The 16,748-nt window shown below is 39.3% G+C and overlaps 1 long non-coding RNA gene across 3 annotated transcripts in view; it reads left to right on the top strand.

Moving 5' to 3' along the window:
• The first annotated feature begins 779 nt into the window (after positions 1–779).
• The window catches only part of LOC118227178, a 133,445-nt gene continuing 117,476 nt past the window's right edge, over positions 780–16,748 (top strand). For all 3 annotated transcript variants that reach the window (XR_004765193.1, XR_004765192.1, XR_004765194.1), the window contains exons 1-2: positions 780–1,428; positions 1,897–2,074. This is a non-coding gene — a long non-coding RNA (uncharacterized LOC118227178). The remainder of the gene's footprint in view (positions 1,429–1,896; positions 2,075–16,748) is intronic.

Raw genomic sequence — 16,748 nt, 5'->3', positions numbered from 1 at the left:
GCTTTCATTCCAACCAAGCAGTTGCACACCTGATTCTACTAATCAGCCACTAGAGTCTTTGCAAAGGACCTTGATTAGTAGAATCAGGTGTGTAATTGCTTGGTTGGAACAAAAGCCTGCACCCACACTGGCCCTTTCTGGATGAGTACCCCTGGCCTAACTGGTATTTTAACAGTCCAATCCCAGACTAGTTACATCAAAACAAGGAACTAATTTGTGGTCATTACGCTACACAAACAAGCAGTGGCCAGCTAGTTAGTCAGCCGCTGCTACACTCCCCTCCATTGTCAGTTTAGTAAATCAAGAAACCTGTTGGGAACCATCAGGGTTAGGGTTAGAGAAGACCTAAGATATGTTAAAATCTAATTTTAAAAATGTATTAATTCCAATTTTATATTCATTCATCAATATAATTTTATATTAATTCATATGTTTAAAGAAAAACATTCAATCAAAAATGTTTCTAATACAAAATTAACATTTCCATCCTGCACAGTTTGAGTTGGAAAATGAAAGGTTAATACGGAATAGAGAAAAATACCCCGCTCTGTCCCTATCAGGATTTTACTTGGACAGTTGCTTGGTAGAAAAATCATCAGTGAGCTCTGTGATAGCTGGTCCCTCTGTAATTTTTCAGAAGGCCTTGCCAGAGGGGCCTTGCTAATACAACTAGATTCGGATTTGAGCCGCGTTTTGAAGTGATAGCAAACCAAACCAATCATGTTTTGGGTGGATTCTTTTATCGATGGAATTATGACGAGTTCCGCCAGCAAGAAGTCCTAACCGCGTCATCGGCGCGTAGTGGGGTGACGATCCTGTGTCCGTCTCTGTTCTGAATATCGATCGTAGCCAAGCTAGCAGTCATTGCCATTTTATTACAATGTCACCGAAGTACATTAAGTCGTTGTTTCCTAAACGTGGGCGGCATTTCGCTGTGGCATGCTAGGCCAGCTGCAATATATTTAAACATTTCTCAGTGTTTTAAATTATCGTATCGTCCGGCAATCGACGCTGAGAAGTGGGCACCTGGTGTAGATTATGTTAGCCAGCTGTTGGTTTATGGAGGAGAAATGAAAACAGTCATTTCATTCTATTCGAACAATCATTCGATCGATGCTTTCTTTATGAAAAGGGAGGAAAGTGATTCAGCTGGCCTGCCCTATAGCCAGTGTTCCTCAGTCGGGTAGTATCAGTGCTGTTTCTGGTTTTCAAACGAATTACGTTTAAATGGCTAACATTGATCGAGGACCGCAGAGAAAATTCTAAAGCCGGCAGTAGTGCTGCTATCACTAGATCGGTGTGGTGCCTCGCAGCTGGAGCAATCAAGTCGCAGCCACAATGCTAACCGCTCTGGCAGTGCAAGCTCCATTTAATGGATGATGCTAATTGATTACTTCTGGATTAAAGACCCTCAAGAGCATAAAAAAGGTAGGATTGGACTTTATTATTATATAATTTTGTTTTATGCATTACTTTTTAACCAGCAGCCTTATCTGCCGGGTTATGTGCCACTTACAATGTTACTATTTTTCTTTATTATTTGGCGTGTGTATGAGTCGTTTATTGAGGATGGTGCTAGTTGTGGTTGTTGTTGAGGCAGAGGGTTCCCTATGTTTTACTGAGAATTGGGGGGCTTTCTCGATGTTTTCAAGTGTTATCCGAGTTGATGTTGTCGTCTGACCTTGAACGTTTCACTGAACATTCAGCGTTGAAGCGTTGTCATTTTGTGGGCTAGTGCCGTTAGCAGTTGCTAGCCACGGGTTGCAATATATAAATTGTGCAAACCTGGGTTTTTTAATCTGTTTTCTTTGTAGCTATTAAGCCACATAACAGTTATTTCTTATTTTGCAAAATTGCAGTGTTTAATATATTGCTACATTTTGTTCTAATTTAAAGATATGTCGACCGCTTCACTGATTTCCTACGGAATCACTTTCCCCATCGCGGGTTGGGCCTACAGAGTGTATGACGTTTTTGTGGGCCAGTTGGTCTAAGCTACTAGCTGGCGTCATGGCGAGAAGTGTGTTGGTATTACGTCCAGATCGACGAAGAAAGCTGTTTTCATTACACACAGGTAATCTTTTGCAAAGCAAACAGCCAGGTAAGCTTTTACAAAGCGAACAGACTAGAAGTAATACGTCATTGCATTGCTCCGTTCCTTTTGGAGGTGGTAGAGGACTTACTTGCACTTGTGCAAACCTGAAATGCCTACGGTAGCCGCTTTACATGCTAAGCTATTTAAGTTATTGTCCGTGTGACATTCACCAAGCGTTACATTTATGGACACTATCCCTACTTTATTATTGAAACCTGTAGTGTACACTGTAAAAACGTTTATTTGGGTGTCAGAATAATTCGACCTGGGTGGTGTTGGCTGGTCAAGGAAAAACCGAACCGGGTCCATCATGTAGTAGCCTAATTAATGTGCAAAAAAGCTAGTCTTGTGAGTGGCTTGCAGGACAGTTTAGCACTGTGAATTGATTAAATACTTTTTGCGTTAAATAGACCTGTTGTGTTTGATTATATGACTAGATTCGTCTGTGCGTATTAAACTTGATAGCGCAACTACTTGTTGTTCATATTATTTTAGACCTCAGGTTAGGTGTTTCAGAGTTCTGAGTGTAACCACGTTTGTTCGGGGCGGCTGGGCGGGCGGCGGTTGATGGCGCATAGGGCCTAGGTCCAGGTGTCACGGTTCACTACTGAAGGCAACACATACTTGGAGAACAAATAGTGCATCTATAGCAACCGCTGGACTTATTTTTATAAAGCACAAATGCATATCTACAACAGCATACACAGTGCATAGACAGCTGTTTATAACTTAATAAGCAACACCGTACAAAGGTAATTAATGTAGAAATAATCAACATTATTTTCCTTGAAATCACAAGGCACAAGTTAAATAAATAAAGGGTTCCCACTCAATACAATGTAATTGGGTCATTATGTGTATGCAGATTAAGGTAATCAAAATGGAGATTAGTACAAAGAACTTTTCAAGTTCTTCTGAATAGTTCAAACAAATGCTTCCATTCAAGTTTCAAACATTAGTGCAAGGATCCATGCATAAAATACCATGCTCTGTGAAGACAAATTCAATACTACTTTTGTGTACATGAGCTTGTTAGTGTTGCAATTTTGCCAAATTCTGTTTACTACTGAAATTGTGTTTGGTTTGGGTCTATTAGGCTGTATTGTGATGTGATAATAGTGAAATTGTATGTGTACATTTGTACGAAATATTTTTTTTTTGTAATTGAATTGCCGGGCATGTTTTTAAATATGAAATAGCCTTGATCTTCTTGAGACAGACACTTGTTTGGATGAAAACACATTTTTGTGATCACCAGTCACCACTGATGTCACGAAGTTCATCAAAACTAAAAAATTAAGGATAGCCACTTTAATATCACAGCACATTCAAATGATTGTATAAAATTATTCATTTTTAATGTGGACATATCAAACCACAAAAAGTGACCTCAATATGCTCATTTATTCAGCTTCTCATTTGTACTGTAAAAATAATTAGGCGCATCACCTGTGTTTAGCTTTCTCCATCTGAACTGAATGTTCCCAGAAGATAAAACTAACTTTCAACTGGAATATGTTTTTCAAAGATTTCTGGGAGATTTCACTGTTCTAAATCTGAAGTTCTATTACAGAAAAACCTCTAAGACTGAAAGTTCTTAGAAGTTCTAAGACCGAAAGAGTGAGTTAGAGACTATTTGAAATGTCGGGGACCTTTCTGACCTTAGCAGCCTTGACACTTTTTTTTGATACATCAGACAACTAAAAATTATTAATCAGGGAAGCTGACTGAAGGTTTTGGATGGAGAAAGCAGCATCAGCTATGCACATTCACAATCCAGAGCTAAAACTGTTATGCCTTCATAAATCATATAAAGGGGAAATATTTTCTGGATAACTATTGACTGATATCTAGTTATGATTGTTGTCTTTGAGTGACAGACAATTTCTTCTGGTGAACTTGCTCATAGCCTACCACTGTCACTTGTGATTGAGTAGCTTGTTTTGTTTGACCATAGGGATGTTGTCTGTTCTCTCTCTTCTCCCCTCCCCCCCCACAAACATCAAAGGAAACATTGTTGGAGCAATTAAGTCATATTGCTGGTCTTATCTCGATATAAACCTGGGGTGTCCTGGAGTTTCCTCTGCTTTGAAAGTATTATTAATTTAGGAAGGAAACACAGAACACCCCAACTATAAGGGGCCAGAGGCTACATAACGTGGCTGTAGAATGCACACAGATCATGTTCCTTTTGATTTTAAGTTTGCAGTCTGCAGAAAGCAGTCTGTGACATTCGTCTGTTTGAAAATCTTAATGTTTACATAGATAATGGCTGTTTGAGCCTAACAGTAGAAATCTTTTTTTTGTAGAAGCAGCACTTGTGTTGTTGTAAACTTGTAAGTACAACATTTAAAAATACTGCAGCGTGTCCATAGTATTAAGTAAGCCAACAGAATTCAACACAAATGTCGTTTGTAAACAATGCTGTCAGCCATCATCTGTGCTTTATTTGGTGTTAATTACTTTATCAACTTATCTGATTGAAGTCGTGCAAATAGGATACGGAGGCTATCACAACCACTAGCTGTTGGAGGACTGAAGTACCATTCGAGAAAAGAAGGGGATATAAACTGTTGGCCCTACCTATAGCATATCAGGCAATTTAGCTAGAGAGCTGTAAAGCACATTGAGAGCTTGCGCCCAAGCTTTTACTATTGCGGTTTGTTATAGGCCTAATTGTAGCTGAAAAGATTAAAAATACCTAATCAAAGTTTGTTATGATAATGAGTGGTTGAATCTCAACATGTGCGCCTGCGGTAGTTTCTCAAGAATGCCCAGTGAACAGGAAAATATAGCCTAAGTTGCAGGGAGTGTTTTTGCAAATATTAGATAAAAGATAATTGGTTTCTTTGATTGAAATCTCAAATCTGCGTCAGATCTGGTGCCAAATCTTGCTTGTTTTGTCCCAGTGATTTTTTTTTGGAGGAGGAGCAAATGTGGGAAAATATCATTTTATAAATTTAATATTTTGCCAGCTTAATTTGGACCTGTTAGACAACCCAAGTGGCCAAGCATTTAATAAAACTTGAAACTTGTGAGGCCCTTTAAAATTCCTCAGAATGTAGTATTGATTGGGCCTCATTTTTTTTGTATGGGATCACAATGGACACCTAGATCTATTGCGTACATAATTTAGTATACAAACACAACAGGAATTCCCTGACCTACACACAGACAGATATTGTCTCAGTGGGGACCCTGAGAGGTTCAGCAGCAGTCTGTGTTCTTGTTTTTCTTCACTAGCGCATACCCAGAGAGGCTTCTCAATGGACTGCCTTCTGACAGTGCCCAGATTATGCGTATAAATTAACTGCTTCTGCTTAGATTTAAAGGACATACAAGGATGAATGAATGTTTGTGAAAGCAAGAGAAAAATGGTCAGAGAGAGAGAGAGAATCAGTCAGGAGTTCAGTTGTAAATCTGCGTTTGCTTTTCTACTGATACTTTCTGAATTGAATTGCTTTGATGGTCTTAGTATGTTATGGTAGGAGCTATGTCTCCTGTGCACACTGACTGAAGCATATACATGACTACATTATCACTTTGCTGTGTTGGGACATGTCATTCTGAGGTCAGCGTCATTGCCGGCATTTTCCACTCTTTCCAGTATGATTTCACTCTCTAAACAAACTCTGCCCACACATTTCAGCTTGCCTGAAAGACATCTCAAGCGGGACGACAGACTGTCTCTTGGAGACTAAGATGCGAGAAGCTAAGGGGTAACCCTGGAAAACCATGTTTTCTTCCTCTTCCATGTATCGACAGTGAGCCTGGTGTCAAGATTCTTTACCCAGCTCCTAGTCCAAGCCCTGGAATTTTAATGTCCAGACTACTGAAATCTCCTGCTCGCTAATTTCCCTGCCTGTGCTACTAAACCCCTTCAGTTAATCCAGAGCACGGCTGAACATCTTGTCTATGTCTACAGTCTAACCAAGTGTGCTCATATCACACACCTCCTCATGTCATTTCACTGGCTTCCTGTTGTAGGTCTCGGCGTAAAACCATGGTACTAGTTAGAATTGCTCAAAAAATGAAATACACATGGCCCAATTTAGGTTGATACAAAAGGAGTGAACACATTACTTAAGGGATTTTCAGGTTTTTATTTCTAATATAGGCCAATTCTGAAGACATATAAATACTTTTCTTTTTGACATTGCAGATAATTACTTGTATGAGAGCAGAAATAATCAGTGGAGTGTGGGGGAACTTCTAAAGGCACTGTAGTTATCATCCAGCATAGATTTGTCTGGGTCTGGGGCATATTAGATTTCCTTCAATGAACTGGTGAAACCATAATTTTAAGTGCTTTGAAATCTAGGAGTTGCTGTAAGTAATGTCATATTCTATTATTGTAAGGTTATGTCTGCTGTCAAATTAAGTTTCTTTAAATTGCAAGCAGTCTCCATGGCAACTTCTGGAAGTCAACATTCTATTCACAGTGACAGTAAGTATTAAGTTGAAACTAAATAGGTTACCAAGGTGATCAACATGTATGAATTTGTCATAAGGACTATCTTTGCATTCACTAGTGAATGGTAGAGTAAAGACTGCTTATTATTATTTTTTTTTATATAGTTGAGTCTCATAACCTTATGTTAACACATTGAAAAATACTATTTTCTAAATAAAATATACAGTAGATAAATTAATTACAAATTGCCCATACCTGTAATCTCTGATCCTACACACTTGTCAGTCGATCCAAAAATAACTCATTGTTGTAGCTATGCTGCCAACTGCACCATCGGTGTCATTTGAGTACCCTCAGCTATAACACATCAGGGACCGGCCAGGAATAATAGTAAACTTTGGGGAAAAAAAAAAAGAGACAATGTTAAAGCAGGGGGTACCCTTTGTGAATGCCACACACAAAAAAAGGTGAAAGGCAGTTCTCTTTAAAGACATTATATGTGGGACAACTAAGACAGTGCTTTTTGATAAATGAACGAACTTTAAGAAAACATTTTAGTGCCACACAGAGGGACTGAATATAAACTTCATAGTTGTGTAGGTTCACAAAGACAAAGTGTATGGTTACATGGTAATCTCTGAAAGTTTCTTGTTTCAGTCTTGATTGCACTTCCTATAAGAGGCTATTGTCCTAAAGGCCTGAGACATAATGCTGGAACACACAACTTCTTTTATTTGGAATTCTAGTCTGCTTTATGGACGAGATGGTAACAAAGGCTAGGCTTCTTGTCTTTGAGATCAAAAAAGTATGAGGCATTTTATACTCCAATGAAGACACACAATAAAACTAACTTAATGAGACCCTTTGAACAATTCTGGTATGCAATACCATATATACCACCCACCCACTGACAAAATGAAAAAATATGAATGTGAATGGGATTTCTAAACATTTACCATTCAAATTTAATATGAAAATAGGAAGAAAACATAAGGTCTGGCCTGCAGCGCTGGTATCTAACATCATTGCTGTGCTTTGTATTAGGCCTACTCGGTTTTCAGCATAAGTAAAATAGTGACTATCATTTCAAGATGTTTTTTATGTTTATATTATGAAAGATAATACAATGATGCTAGCAGAAGAGTTCATGTTATACAGCAGAGTTAATCTGCCAGATGACAGCCGTGATGTACAAAGTGGCCATTGGTGTAATGAACAATCCTAAAAGTTCTGCTGACCAGCCTCGTATGCAAAACAGTGCAGAGGGCAGGGTTCCTGTTAACACGTCCCCAGGGCATGTTTCTAGGAGGGCAGCACACTGCAACAAGGGAAGCTTATTTACCGTGTGATCCAGTTTTAAATGCTAGGGGATATTTTTTTCCATTTTTCAGCGTGACAGCAGTGAAGTGTCCACAGAAAGATTATAATGTGTGGAGGAGTCAGCCGACCATCATTCTCATTTAAACAGCAGGTACTTAAATGCACAGCATCATGCCTGACTCAGTGCCTCATGACCAGTGGGATCAAGTGGGCGTACTGAGGCTAGAATAAGAGGAAATCTGTTCCGTGGGAGCAGTGGCTTGGGTCCGGATTTCTGGGCCACTTTATAACGACAAAAACAAAACTGTTCAAAAAGCAGCAGAACTAGCAGTGGCACTGGTAAATGATTTTCTGCATCAAGCATGAAAAAGCTTTTCAACTAAGGGCATAATTACAGGGGGGGGAAGGGGGGAACAACCCCCCCCCCCCCCCCCCAATATAATGAAACAACCCCCCAATAATAGCCATAGTAATATTTCAGTATTTGCCAATAGGCTATTGTTAAAGAAACACAGTGCGACAATGTGTACTGATTTTGGGATGTGCTTACTTCTCAGTTGTCGCTATTAGAGGTTTGATTATTTAAATTTAACCTTTATTTACCCAGGGTAGGTTTGCTGAGCACGGATGCTCTTTTGCAGCAATGCCCTGCTTCACACTCCTATACATTTACACCTGGGAGCTGCCCATTATACAACCACAATCCTCTATTGTTGGCCACTGAGCAGCTCCACTGGAGGGAGAGAAGATTTTGTAGCCAATTAAATCAAGGGATGATTAGGTGGCAAGTTTTTGCGAGAGCCATATCTGGGATTTTAGCCAGGACACCGGGGAACCCCCTACACTTTTGCAAATAGTGTCATGGGATCTATAATGACCACAGTGAGTCAGGACCTCGGTTTAAGGTCTCCTCCGAAAGACGGCATCTCCTACAGCACAGTGTCCCCGTCACTGCGCTGGGGCATTGGGGTTTATTTGACCAGAGGGAGGATTGCCCCCTGCTGGCCCACCAACACCACTTCCAGCAGCAACTCGGTATTCCCTGGTGGTCTCCCATCCAAGTACTAACCAAGCCCACACTTGCTTAGCGTCAGCCAGTCGGCCGGAGCAGAGGTGGTATGGCTGCTGGTAAATTAAATACCCCAGCTTATCATTGTATTTCAGGTTGTTCCTATAGCAGCCGGCAACAAGCCCGTTGATTTATTAATTAATTTAATAAATGAACATTTAAAAACTTTTTACTTCTGCTTTCCTTTAAGTTTTCCTTGATTTTAAACAACTTTGCCATGACTGATCCACGACTTAAGCCAATACTTTCCGTGACACCCAGCCCTACTGATCAGTAATCTGTAGTATTATCCCCTTAGAATTGACCGGGCATTGTAATTTCACCATTGTTCTTTTTGAAATATTTCTCCAGGAGTGGCATGCCCCTGGACTCCCCTAGAGGGTTTCAGTTATTTTGGTCTATGCATTTCAATTCCCCCATTATTCGGTCTAAAGTTACAACCGGTGTTAAGTTTTTGATTCTCTACTTGGATAAATGGAAATTATGGATTGGGGCAAATGCATTGTTCATCACTGGGGAGCAGACTGGAACAAAGAATTGATCAACGCATGTGCTGTTTAAATGTTGCAGCACCATTGTGTTTAATACTGAAGCCATAATCTAGAAAGTATGGGATTAGATTTTTTTTTATTTGTTGTATATTGTATATTTTTTTATATTTAGTATTTTGTCTGGTCCTTATTTTTTTTTGCAGTATCACATATTTCACATATTTCAGTATCACAGGACTTTCAACCTCTATTTCAGTATGCTATATTTACAGCAGGCCATTAAATTGTACAAGAAAAATTGACTTGATTTTATTCAAGAGTACAGCAGTGCCCCAGATTTGAAGGTGGAATGCATCAAGATTGGATACACTCAAAAAAACTATTAAACAGTATGCATTATGGTTTTTTTTCAGTATATGCCTGCTATTTTCATATTTATTCAATGATTTGTTGCTTTTGTCATAATTAAGTGTGTACATGCAACAACAGTAAAATAAATAAATAAATAATAGTTTCTTTGTCCACATTAACATAGTAGTATTGCCAAGGTTCAATGTTTTTAGAAGTGCTAACTAACTCTGTAGCACAGGGCTACTTAACTCCAGGACCTGTGGAGTGTAGTTTCTGCAGGTATTTGCTACAATCATGCATTACACCACCTGAGCTTATATCCTGGACTAAAGAGGTAAACTAATTAGTGAAATAAGGTGGTGTAGTAAGGGCTGAATTGAGACTACGTGGACCTCGGGGCTACAACAGCCTTTAGCCTTCAGCCCTACCATCCCCCCCCCCCATCCCCCTTCTCCCCCCCAAAAAATGAATTTAAAAAAAAGCATAAGTACTAGGTTAGAACTTCGGCCTAAGTTACTTACAATTACAGTGTAGCGAAATCAATAACAGCTCACACCTCTGAATTCTTGCTGAAATCAGACAATAGCCTACCGAACATGAACGCAGAACCAATATTTTGCTCATAATATGTGAACCTATGGCTTCACAACAAATGGCTCACACATGAACACATCAATTATAGCTTGCAGTTGCAACTCAACAATATAATCAGCAGCACAATAATATGGTATATACCATAAGAATCCACAGTGAGTCAATTCCAAATGAAAATGAATTGCAGCAATAAGGGCAGGCCTACACAGCGGAGAAGCTTGCTTAAAGGTCCAATGCAGTCTGATAGGCCTAATCTAAATAATGATGTTGCATTAACAATCCATGTAGGTCAGGTTTTTAATGAAATGAGGGGTAGCCTACTGATTTTGAAGCAATTCTTTCTTGTTTTCTAACTGGGAAGTTTATATCACATGACTGAAATCCAAGGTGCATAACAAGTCTTCTAAGATTTGTGAGCGAGACTGCTCAGCCTTTCTTGTCCCATGATGTTTTCATTTTGTTCTTTATCAGTGACACTGATGCATTAATCATAGGCAAAGTTAAATAGGTTCTCAAGGCAATGTCATCATTTGGTAAAACGTGTGTAACACTTTTCCTTCTGAGCTTTAAAAGTTCCCTTGTGCCTTGTTGTGGCTCATTTTTGGCTTCCTGCTAGCTTGCTAGCATGAGATAAATTTGACTTCAGCAGGGAATTCTGTGTGTGTGTGCTAGCTTAAGACCAGGTTAAAACCTAGTATATGGCTGGACCTAACATGTGATCCGGCCGACCAATGGTGTGACTTTATAACTGGCTGACCAATGGTGTAAATTCATCACTCAATCAGTCAGTCACAGACATGAGCGTTTGTAGGGCTGGCCCCACTGTTGCGGTCCAGCCAAAAATGTCGACTTGTGATTACAGAAGATGAAATGTATGATGAAGAAAACTTGTTTTACATCAAACAGCTGTTCAGTGAAAATGTGTGTGATATTTATTTAATTTTGCTATGATTTTGCAGTGACAGTATAGCTGTAGTGTAAGGATAATTTAAGGATAATAATTTACTCTGAGATTTGCAGGCATGAGATTTAACCTAGTTGTGAATTATCCTTTGTATAATAAATAGCCTACCTGTGTGGCTGGAAATATGAGAGTATGCCACTTCGGTCTTAAAAAAACAAACCTCTTGCTGGTGTGTGGATAGGATCATTTTTCGCTGTGAAAATGTATCATGCACATGTTGCACTGCTGTCCAGTTTTCTTGTCACTGACATTTTAATTTCTAATCACTTTTTGTGACAAAACGCTGCTACTATCTCATCTCAAAGAGTCCAAAAATGCAAACGAGAAATAATGATGATGCATCTGACGTCATATCGCTGAGTCTGGCTTTAAATAATTTTATTTGATTTTCATTTTGGGGCCAGTGTGTGCCCCCTAAAGTGTGGGACCCCTGGGCAGTAGTTCATTGGGATAAGAAGGCACTGGGTGTAGTGCATGGGTATAGCAAATAGGCCTACCTGCAGTCACTTTGGCCCACAGAGCCTGGAGTTCAGTAGTGCTGCTTTAGCAGAAAGCTAGTTTGCAATTTTATTCTATTCTGTTGGGTTGGCTAATTAAATTTTAAATGTATAAACTACTGAACTACTATAAATCATTGTAGGTACAAACATTACTTCCAAAAAAGTAGATTGTCTGGTGGCTTTTTCAAAGAATGAAAGAATTTTGCAGCTTTCAGTGTCTGCACTGTGAAAGTTAAAAACAAAAACAAAATGGAACGAAAAAAATCTGCATTTCACATGCCGCTACACTTGGCTGCATGATGTGCTTCTGCTTCCTCTCTATAAACAGTAATGACTTCAATTTTGTGTGGACACTTATCAGTGTGGGGGGTTAGCATCACACCAAGTGCTGTTGCCACAGCCACTGGTTCGTTCCAGAGTTTTAAATGAATTGGAACGGCGATCCTCTCTAAGCAAAAAGAGTGCAGTTAGTATTAATGGGGCCAGGAAGTAGGAGTGACCTTATCAACAGGACTTGGCCATGGAGTGAGAGGTGCTAAAGGATGGCTCAGCGTGGTGCAGGCATTGCAGAAGATGAGAGAAGCCATTTCAGAATATTCAGTCAATGTAGAATATTCCACTCTCATCACATTGCACCTTATTCATGCCATGAGCTCCGTTCTCTTTGCTATTCACAAAATTACATATATCTCAAAGGCTGGCAAAGTGGGACATGGCTACACTTTAAATTAAGGGGCACAGCCTCCAGTGGCACTGTTTCATTTCTCTTCAATATAGGGAGATCATTTATTTATTTATTTTAATTTTAGCTTTATTTCAGGAGATTGAGAACATGAGGTAAAGCTAGAAAGGTCAAGTAGAAGTCTCTAGCCATCAGCACACATCTTTTGAAAGAGACTTTGATGCATTAGAACTAGGCCTATATGTAATTTTGTCTATGCTGGAGTTAAACTTTTTTTAAAGGATAATTTTCAGAGATTAATAATTCCTACTTTGCTTAAATAAAAATTACACCATTAACGTTATCTTTGTATGTCTGATTAATGTTAATACTACTCATTAATACTCAGATGTGGATGAGATTTATCAGAGGTCATTACAGCTATGTTGTCACCTCCTCTTACCTGGCTACCTACTCTTCCTCCATTCTTTCTCAGACCATTGCCCTCCTAGAAGGCAGGACAGAAAGCTCTGTAGTTCCACTAATGGAATTTACTGCCAAACAGCCTCCCTGTTCACACAAACCACTCTCTTGCCATCCAGTGTGCATTCATAAGGGCCTAATCTCTGCACAATACTTATAAGGCTTTACTGGGTCATTCCAAAATAATGAGGTCACCTTAGTATAGTCATTAAATACAAAAAAAACTCCCCAATTTCCAAAGAGAAACATTCATGTAAATATGCAAACACATACATAATCCCAGGAAACAACTTAACCTCTGCCACGCGCTCTCACATTCATTCATTAATTTGAGAAGGATTTAATTATTTCCATTTATTACCATATGTCTGACCCAGTTGCGTCTGCACAACGGAAGATAGCAATTCATTTTCATCACCACCACATAGATTATCCCTCAAAGTGTAACAATAAGAAAACATACAGCCTTTTGAGCTTCCATATCGCCGTGTGGTAAATCACATTTTTATGCCTCTGTAGCCGTGATTACAGCAAGCCAACATTTCTCTTCACAAGCAGGTTTATCTCCTGCAGAGCCCATCTGTCCATGCGGAACTGTTTTTGGACTTGCGGTGCCATTAATACATCTTGTATTGTGGAATGAGTTAAACGCAAATGTGTCAAATTTATAGGGAGCTTGGTAATCGTGCCAGAAAGGAACGGGCTCTACCAATTCAAGTGAAAGCTTAACTAGGCTCAAATTTTTTCAAGTTTGCAATGTCCTACAGTGGTGATATTTAGGAATGCAACTTTTGTTTTAAAAGTGGTAATGAACAGATCATGTAATTTTGCAGATAAGCATTTGTCCTGTTAGGTATTAGGTTATTGTATTTGGTTAGGCCTTCCTAAGTATGGCAGGGGGGTTCAAGGATAATGGAGCACGCTTAATTTTGCCCAGTGCGAAGCAATACAAAGCCCAAATGCAAGCGTATTTGTAATTTGATCTTGTGTACTGATAAAAGCTTAGTCTACCTTTGAAGGTTATACTTCCCCCATACATTTGTGCATGTGGGATGGCATTGAGAGGGGTTTGATTATGAAAATAACCGGGAAAAGTGTGAGTTTCACCTATTTTTGCCTGGCGCAGTTAACTTATAGGCCTACTTTTCTTTACTACCAACAAATCAACCATAAGCATATCACGGTGAATATTTTGTGATTGTGAGTATTTTGTACCAGTAGGTTACATGACATGTAACTGTTCTTTGGTTAGCCAGTGAATCTGCAAGTCATGCTATTGGAAAGGTACTCCAAACAATTCAGTTGAAGAACTAGAGATGCCTAGCTTTGTTTTCTCATTTCATTTTGTTCATTCTGACAGTTAACAATTGTGTTTGGGAGATTGGTAGAAAAGAAAAACAAATACGGGTGATCAGAATCCAGCTAATAATGAATAACCTAGCAGTTTACCTGGTAAAATAGGTGTTTTTACAGGGAACAAAGTCAGACAAATATAATAATGCAGTTATAGCCTTTTCACTCCTACTGCTAATTATGTAAACCACCCCTTTTCTGCCACATTTCACGTTGTTCACAGTGGGCAACCTTGCTCTCACTGTGATAGATAAAGAAACAGAAAAATGAAATTTTGACAGCCTTGTACTTGCGCCACTCTATATCATTATGAGGAGCAATGGGGTTTGTGTCTTGCAATACAGCCCATGTGAGATTTTTGCAAGTAACAAGTTGAGTTGTATTTTTAAAGGGAAAACAAGGTTGAAAACACAGAAATTTATTTTCATGGTAAAATACATTTTTGAGGGGAAAAAAAACCTAATTCATGTGAAATTAAGTATATTAAATTTAGGCAACCACATTAACAAGGCACAAGTTCATGATGCACACTAGTATTAACAATGAATGATCATTTTCATTTGAATGTGTTCTAATCAGTACAGCCTTTCCACATATTAGAAACCTAACACATTTATGTACAGGGGGAAAATATGCATTTTGTTCAAACACAATTGTTAATTTACACCGATCAGCCACAGCATTAAAACCACTGACAGGTGAAGTGAATAACATTGATTATCTCATTACAACGGAACCTGTCAAGGGGTGGGATATATTAGGCAGCAAGAGAACAGGCAGTTCTTGAAGTTGATGTGTTGGAAACAGGACAAATGGGCAAGCGTAAGGATCTGAGCGACTTTGACAGGGGCCAAATTGTGATGGCTAGACGACTGGGTCAGCGCATCTCCAAAACGGCGGGTCTTGTGGGGTGTCCAAGGAAGGAATACTGGTGAACCGGCGACAGGGTCATGGGAGCCCAAGGCTCATTGATGCGCGTGGGGAGCGAAGGCTAGCCCGTCTGGTCCGTTCCCACAGAACAGCTGCTGTAGCACAAATTGCTGAAAAAGTTAATGCTGGCTATGACAGACAGGTGTCAGAACACACAGTGCATCGCAGCTTGCTGCGTATGGGGCTGCGTAGCCGCAGACCGGTCAGAGCTGTTTTGGCGGCATGAGGGGGACCTACACAATATTAGGCAGGTGGTTTTAATGTTGTGGCTGATCGGTGTATACCCACATGTCTAATGCGTTTTATGGTGTCTCATTGGTTGCTGTAGATTGTTGAGGGTCCACCTAGTCTGCTGAGGGTGGTGCCTTTTTTCAGGTGTGTGGAACATCTGGCCACATGACTGGATGATGTTGAGGTTCTCATACCAAGACATCAACACTCTGATCTTAGGCCTTTCTGCTATCTTCCATCACAAGTAAGTGCAGAAAGATCTTTGCCTTGTGGAAATGAGACTCCCAGCTGACAGAAAATGAAAAAGTCTTTGGTGCAAAGCCATTTTCTTTGGTGCAAAATGTCTTTGGTGCAAATTTCATCACAGGGGTAAGAGCTGAATTTTCAATAGCCTTGGTATATTTTTTTGCTTAACTAAAGCTCAGAAATAGAAATACTCAACAGAGAACTGTCTGTACTGGGAACAGGAAGTCCATTTCACATTCAAAACAGTTGGTCAGCTCTGAAGTCACAGAGTTTATTCGGTTTGGTATGCATTCTTTCCTGTTCTTTGAAGAAGATTTTGTCATATTCCAGAAGAGTAGTAATCTGAATTATCATTCAAATGGTATTATGGTCAGAGTTTCTACACAGCCCAACTTTTTCATACAGGCAGAGAGGACTGGAGATATTCCACAGAAAATGTCCCCTATTCATCTTTAATGGAAGTGTCCGTGGCATATGAATAAAGCAATGTTTTGTTGGCATGCCAACTACAATTATGCAATTAAAAACCTGCTGCCCATGTGTCGAGTCTAAGAATAGCAACAGTCTCCAGTAATATTATCTTTTTTTTAACATGTTTTCATCCCTTCGTCTCAATGGTAATTTACTGAGGAGGGTCTGGCCAAGTTGAAAGCTGGCCAATCTACTGGAATGGCTTCCGAAGATGTTGCGCATGTGTTTAATTTAGCAGACTTTTAACTGTATTGGTGCTTGAAAACAGGTACTGAATAGGTACTTGAAAGGCAATAATGCTGTAAAATAATGTATCTTATAGCAGAATGTTTTATTCATGGAGAGTAACAACTGAATGACATGTAAGTGCATACATTTGTATCTTGTAAATGCTCTGTAATAGCTGACTAATGTTGAAAATATTCTGAATGACAAGGATATCCATTCTTCACAGATATTAAAATGATAATTTGGTCTGGTCATAATAATGAAAAGAAATGGATCCAGATATATTGAACAGCTGATAGTACTGTAGTAGCATGGCTGTGCAGACGTGTGATTACAGACCGGGGAGG

Source organism: Anguilla anguilla, chromosome 5 (genome assembly GCF_013347855.1).
Source record: "Anguilla anguilla isolate fAngAng1 chromosome 5, fAngAng1.pri, whole genome shotgun sequence".
In the NCBI taxonomy this organism is placed as follows: domain Eukaryota; kingdom Metazoa; phylum Chordata; class Actinopteri; order Anguilliformes; family Anguillidae; genus Anguilla; species Anguilla anguilla.
The sequence above is the reverse complement of the archived record's forward strand: the minus strand, read 5'-3'. Positions and strand labels throughout refer to the sequence as shown.